This window comes from Cebus imitator, unplaced genomic scaffold (genome assembly GCF_001604975.1).
Source record: "Cebus imitator isolate Cc_AM_T3 unplaced genomic scaffold, Cebus_imitator-1.0 Scaffold74, whole genome shotgun sequence".
Classification (NCBI taxonomy): domain Eukaryota; kingdom Metazoa; phylum Chordata; class Mammalia; order Primates; family Cebidae; genus Cebus; species Cebus imitator.
This window is the reverse complement of record NW_016107389.1, coordinates 6,241,997-6,248,036: the sequence shown is the minus strand read 5'-3', so window position 1 is coordinate 6,248,036 and position 6,040 is coordinate 6,241,997. Positions and strand designations below refer to the sequence as shown.

General features: G+C 39.6%; 1 protein-coding gene and 1 long non-coding RNA gene across 2 annotated transcripts in view; one reads left to right on the top strand and one right to left on the bottom strand.

Moving 5' to 3' along the window:
• The window catches only part of RNF111 (ring finger protein 111), a 101,766-nt gene that overhangs the window by 45,241 nt on the left and 50,485 nt on the right, over positions 1-6,040 (bottom strand). The window lies entirely within an intron of this gene.
• LOC108306823 lies at positions 2,305-4,803 on the top strand. Its single transcript, XR_001826302.2, has 2 exons — positions 2,305-2,364; positions 4,092-4,803. It is a non-coding gene; the product is annotated as an uncharacterized LOC108306823 (long non-coding RNA).

The following is a 6,040-nucleotide window of genomic DNA, read 5'->3' as shown; positions in this document are numbered from 1 at the left end:
AGACAGTCTCAGTCTGTCATCAGACTGGAGTGCAGTGGCACCATCTCAGCTCACTGCAACCTCCACCTCCCAGGTTCAAACGATTCTCCTGCCTCAGCCTCCCAAGTAGCTGGGACCACAGGCATGGACCACCACACCTGGCTAATTTTTTATTTTTAGTAGAGACAAGGTTTCACTATGTTAGCCAGAATGGTCTCAATCTCTTGACCTCGTGATCTGCCCATCTCGGCCTCCCAAGGTGCTGGGATTACAAGCTTGAGCCACCATGCCCAGCTGAAAAATCTTTTTTTACCCCATTAACTTTTGATACCTCTTCAAATTTTCAGTTATGCAAAAGAAATATAGTCTGGAAACTTACTGCACAAATAGGGTCTATGATTAACAATAATGTATTGTATGTTTAGAAATGTGCTAAAAAGGTATATCATGTTAAGTGCTCTAATGAAAAAAGGAAACAAAGGTAAGGTGACAGGAAGAAATTTGTGGAGATAATGGATATAAGTCTATGGCATTGATTGTAATAATGGTTTTTACAGGTGTTATACCTCTTTCCAAGCACATCAAGTTATATACACTAACTACCTTCAGCTTTTAGTATATTAATCACACCTCAATAACGCAGTTAAAATATTTTTGATACTTCTCTTAAATAGTATGCATATTTTGGTCCATTTTGAAGCTATCTATTCAACCCCTTTGATACAGAGTCTAGTTTAAGGGTAATTCTACTTTTTAAAATAGTTTTTTTGAGGTATAATTTACATACTTTAAAATTCATCCATTTTGTCTGGCCTTTCGCAGGGAACCATCATCTTCCAATAATTTACCAAGATGAAAAACAGAAAAGAAAAGAGAAGAGGCACCTGCAATATGTTCTCTAGGGCTTTTGGAAAACATGGAGTCGTTCCTTTGGCCACAGACATAGAAATCTACAAAAAAAAAAGTGATGCTGTAGACATCAAGAAAAAGGCTACTGTTCAAAAGGAATGCCCTATAAATATTACCATGGTAAAACTGGAAGTTACAATGTTACCCACCCAGTATGTTGTTGGAATTAATGTTAACTCATTAATTCTTTTGGCAAGAATCTTGTTTGTTGGCATTGCTGTAACAAACAAGATCCTTGCCAAAATAATTAATGTATATAATGAACATATAAAGGACTACAGCTTAGATAGCTTCCCAAAACACATGAAGGAAAAAGGTCAGAAAAAGATGGAAGCCAAAGCGAAAGGTACCTAGGAACAGCTGAAGCACCAACATTCTCCACCCAGGAAAGCACACTCTGTGAGAACCAATGGACAGGAGTTTGAGCTGCTATAAAACCTATTCCCTGGAAATTTGTGGCTATTAGATGGCAAAAAAAAAAAAAAAAAAAATCAAAGACACCTGGACTATAAACAAACAAAACAAAAAACCCGAGGGCATTATGCTAAGCGAAATAAGCCAGTCACAAAAAGATAAAAACTGTGATTCCAGTTATGTGAAGTATCTAAAGTAGTCAAATTCACAGAAACAGACAGTAGAGTGGTGGTAACCAGAGTCAGAGGGAGGAGAAAGAGGAGTTGTATAACGGCTATAGTGCTCCAGTTTTGCAAGATGGAAAAGTTCTGGAGATCTGTTTCACAACAAATATGAATATACTTTTTTCTTTTTGAGATAGGGTCAAGCTAGAATTTAGTGGCACAATCACAATCATGCCCTCAGCCTCCTGGGCTCAAGTGGTCTTCCTAATTCAGCCTCCTGAGTAGCAGCGACTATAGGGACACACCACACCAACTAATTTCTTTCTTTCTTTCTTTCTTTTTTTTTTTTTTTTTAAGAGATAGGTCTTAGAGTACATTGCCCAGGCTGGTCTTGAACTCCTGGGCTCAAGTAATTCTCCTCCCACTTAAGTCCCTCAAAGTGCTAGGATTACAAGTATGAGTCACTGCACCTGGTCTCAATGTGAATTTACTTAACGCTACTGAACTGTATGCTTAAAAATGGTTAAATGGTTTTTAAAAAAGTAATGCTCCATTTCTTCTCTTGCTGTATTTTTTACAAAGCTGTTGCTGCATGGCTTCTCTCTTCATTACTATCACCTGTGAATACAAATGTCAGCCAACAGTTTACAATGTCTATAATTAAGATTTTTACCATAAGCCAGGCGTGTGCCTCATCCCTGTAATCCCAGCACTTTGGGAGGCTGAGATGGGCAGATCACGAAGTCAGGCGTTTGAGACCAGCCTGGCCAATATGGTGAAACCACATCTCTACTGAAAATACAAAAATTAGCTGGGCGTAGTGGTATGTGCCTGTAGTCCCAGCTACTTGGGAGGCTGAGGCAGAAGAATCGCTTGAACCCAGGAGGCGGAGGTTGCAGTAAGCCAAGACTGCACCACTGCACTCCAGCCTCGGCGACAGAGCGAGACTTCATCTCAAAAAAGAGAAAAAAAGAATTTTGCCATTATGACTATAAAAAATTTCACCCATTTTAAATGTACATTTTGCTAATTTTTAGTAAACTTATGGAGTATAATCATCACCACAATCTAAGAACATTTTTAATAACCCCAAAAGAGCTTGCAAGCCCTGTTTCAGTCAATCATCATCCCCTATACCCAATATCCCTGCAACAACTGATCTGCTGTCATTATGAATTAGTATTTTGCAAACTTTTGTGTTAAGTAGTCACATATTACATACATTTTTGCATCTGACTTCTCTTACTCAGCATATTTATCTTGAAATGTACTCATTTGCTGTATCAATATTCATTCTTTTTTTAATTGCTGAGTAGTATCCAATCATGTGGATATAACACACTTTGTTTATCCATTCATTCACTGATGGACATTTGGGTTTTTCTCAGTTTTTGCATATTACAAACAAAGTTGCTATGAACATTCACATATAAGTCTTTGTACAAACATGTGCTTTCATTTCTCTTAGGTAAATACTTCGGAATGTAATTTCTAGGTTCCCTGGTCAGTTTAACTTTTTAAGGAACTGCCAAATTGTTTTCCTAAGTGGCTCTACAATTTTACATTTCCAATAGGAAAATGAAGGTTTCAGGTTCTCCAAATCCTCACCAATACCTATTATTGTCTCTTTTTCATTACAGTTGTTCCAGTGGCTATACAGTGGTATCTCATTGTGGTTTTAATAACCATTTCTAAAATAAGTAGGCTGGGTACAGTGGCTGAGGCCTGTAATCCCAGCGCTATGAGAGACCAAGGCAGGCAGATTGCTAGAGTTGAGGAGTTTAATACAACCTGGGCAACATGGCTAAACAGTGTCTCTACAAAAAAATACAAAAATGAACTGGGCATGGTGGCACATGCCTGTAGTCCCAAATACTAGGGAGGCTGAGGTAGGAGGATGGCTTGAGCCTGGGAGACGGAGGTTGCAGTAAGCCAAGATAGCACCACTGCACTCCAGCCCAGGTGGCAGAGCCAGACCTTGTCTCTAAACAACATAATAATAAAAATAAAACAAAACAACTAATGACGCTGAGCATTTTTTCATGTGATTATTAGTTACTTTGGTTTTTGTTTGTTTTTGTTTGAGACAGGGTCTTATTCCAAAGCCCAGGCAGGAGTGCAGTGGCACGATCACAGCTAACTGCAGCCTTGACCTCAAGCAATCCTCCCACCTTAGCTACCCAAGTAGCTGGGACTACGGGTACAGGCTGCCATGCCCAGCTAATTTAAAAATTTTTTATACAAATGAGGTCTCACTATGTTGCTCAGGCTGGTCTTGAATTCCTGAGCTCAAGCGATCTTCCTACTTTGGACTCTCAAAGGGCTAGGATTACAGATGTGAGCCACCGTGCCCAGCCTAATTGTTAGCCACTTTGGTGACATGTCTGTTCTTCTGTCCATGTTTAATCTGAATTTTTGGTCTCATTACTGAATTACAAGAATTCTTGGCCAGGCACAATGACTCATGCCTGTAATCCCAGCATTTTGGGAGGCTGAGGTAGCTGGATGGCTTGAGCCTAGGAGTTGAAGACCAGTCTGGCAACACGGCAAAACCTCATCTCCACAAAAGCTATTCTGGAGGCTGACGTGGGGGGATCGCTTGAAACCGGGGGATTGAGTCTGCAGTGGGCTGAGATTGTGCCACTGTACTCCAGCCTGGACAACAGAGTGAGACCCTATGTCTCAAAACAGTAATAATAATAAATGAAGAGCTCCCAATATATCATAAGCACAAGTCTTTTCTCAGATATACTATTTGCAAATATTTTCTTCCAGTCTGTAACACGTCTTTTCATTTTCTTGATAACGTCTTTTGAAGCACAAAAATCTCCAATTTTGATGTTCAAATTAGCATCTTCTTCTATGGATTGTGATTTTGGTGACATATTTAAGAAACCTCTGTCTAATCCAAGGTCACTGAGATTTTCTCCTATGTCTTCTAAAAGTTTTATCGTTTACTTCTTATATTTAGGTCTATGATCTACTTTGCAATTTCTGTGTCAGACAATACGTAAAAGGTCCATACATAATACTCCAAAAAGCAGAAATAGCCAGGTGCAGAGGCTGATGCCTATAATCCCAGCAATCTGGGAGGCTGAGATGGGCAGATCATTTGAGCCCAAGAATTAGAGATCAGCCTGGGAACATGGCAAACCCCATTTCTACACAAAACAGAAAATTAGCCAGGTGTGGGTGGCATGTGCCTGTAGTACCAGCTACCCAGGAGAGTGAGGTGGAGGGATCATCTAAACCCTGGAAGTTTAGGCTGCAGGGATCCCTGATGGTGCCGCTGCACACCACCCTAGGCAAAAAAATGAAATCCTGAAAAAAAAAAGGAAAAAAAAAAAAAAAAAGAGCAGAAAATAGCGGCAGACACAGATAAATAAGGGAAATAATGAAAGACTATCTGATTTGGATAAATTTTTTTTAAATTATTTAATAATATTGTATTTATATTCTGAAATATTTGTAAAATGTTATCAATCAGATAGAAAACATAACATTTATTGGGAGTTATGAGATGTTTTTATGTTTTATGTTTTATGAAATGGTTTTTAAGTCCTAAAGATTACACACATAGACTGAGGTAAAACGCATTTTTAACAGCTAAAAATATACCTTAAGGGCAGAAAAAAAAACAAAACAGTAGCACTTGAGTGACTATATAAAATAAAATTGCAGATTGAATTTCCAAATTACTTTCTAACTCTTGCTTCATAATCATGAACACAAGGCAGCTTAAGGTAGAAGTACACAGGGAACCTTGAGATATTAATACCACTAATCACTGACTTTGCAGACACGTTAGTTGTTGTTAACTCAAATTATTAAATATGGAATTAAGTAATGGTGGTAAAAGTACATTTAAAACTAAAAGCATTGGCTGGGTGCAGTGGCTCATGCCTGTAATCCCAGCACTTTGGGAGGCCAAAGTGGGTGGGACACGAGGTCAGGAGATCGAGACCATCCTGGATAACGTGGTGAAACCCCATCTCTACAAAAAATTAGCCAGGGGTGGTGACACATACCTGTAATACCAGGTACTCAGAAGGCTGAGGCAGGAGAATCACTTGAACCCAGGAGGTGGAGAATGCAGTGAGCCAAGATCACGCCATAGCACTCCAACCTGGGTGACATTGCAAGACTCTGTCTCAAAAAAACCCAAAAACTAAAAGCATTATATGTATTAATGAAAAGTTATAATTTTAAAAAAACTTTCCTTATTTCAATCCATAAATTAGACATTACCAGTTCTACATGGAGAATACAAAATTTCTTTTAAAACCTGTTTAAGTGGGCACCTGTAGTCCCAGCTACTTGGGAGGCTGAGGGAGGAGAATTGCTTGAACCCGGGAGGCGGAGGTTGCAGTGAGCCAAGGTCGCGCCACTGCACTCCAGCCTGGTGCCTGGTGACGGAATGAGACTGTGTCTCAAAACAAAACAAAACCTGTTTAAGCGAAACACGGTGGCTCACGTCTGTAATTCCAGCACTTTAGGAGACCAAGGCAGGTGGATCGCCTGAGGTCGGGAGTTCGAGACCAGCCTGGCCAACATGAAGAAACCCCGTCTCTAGT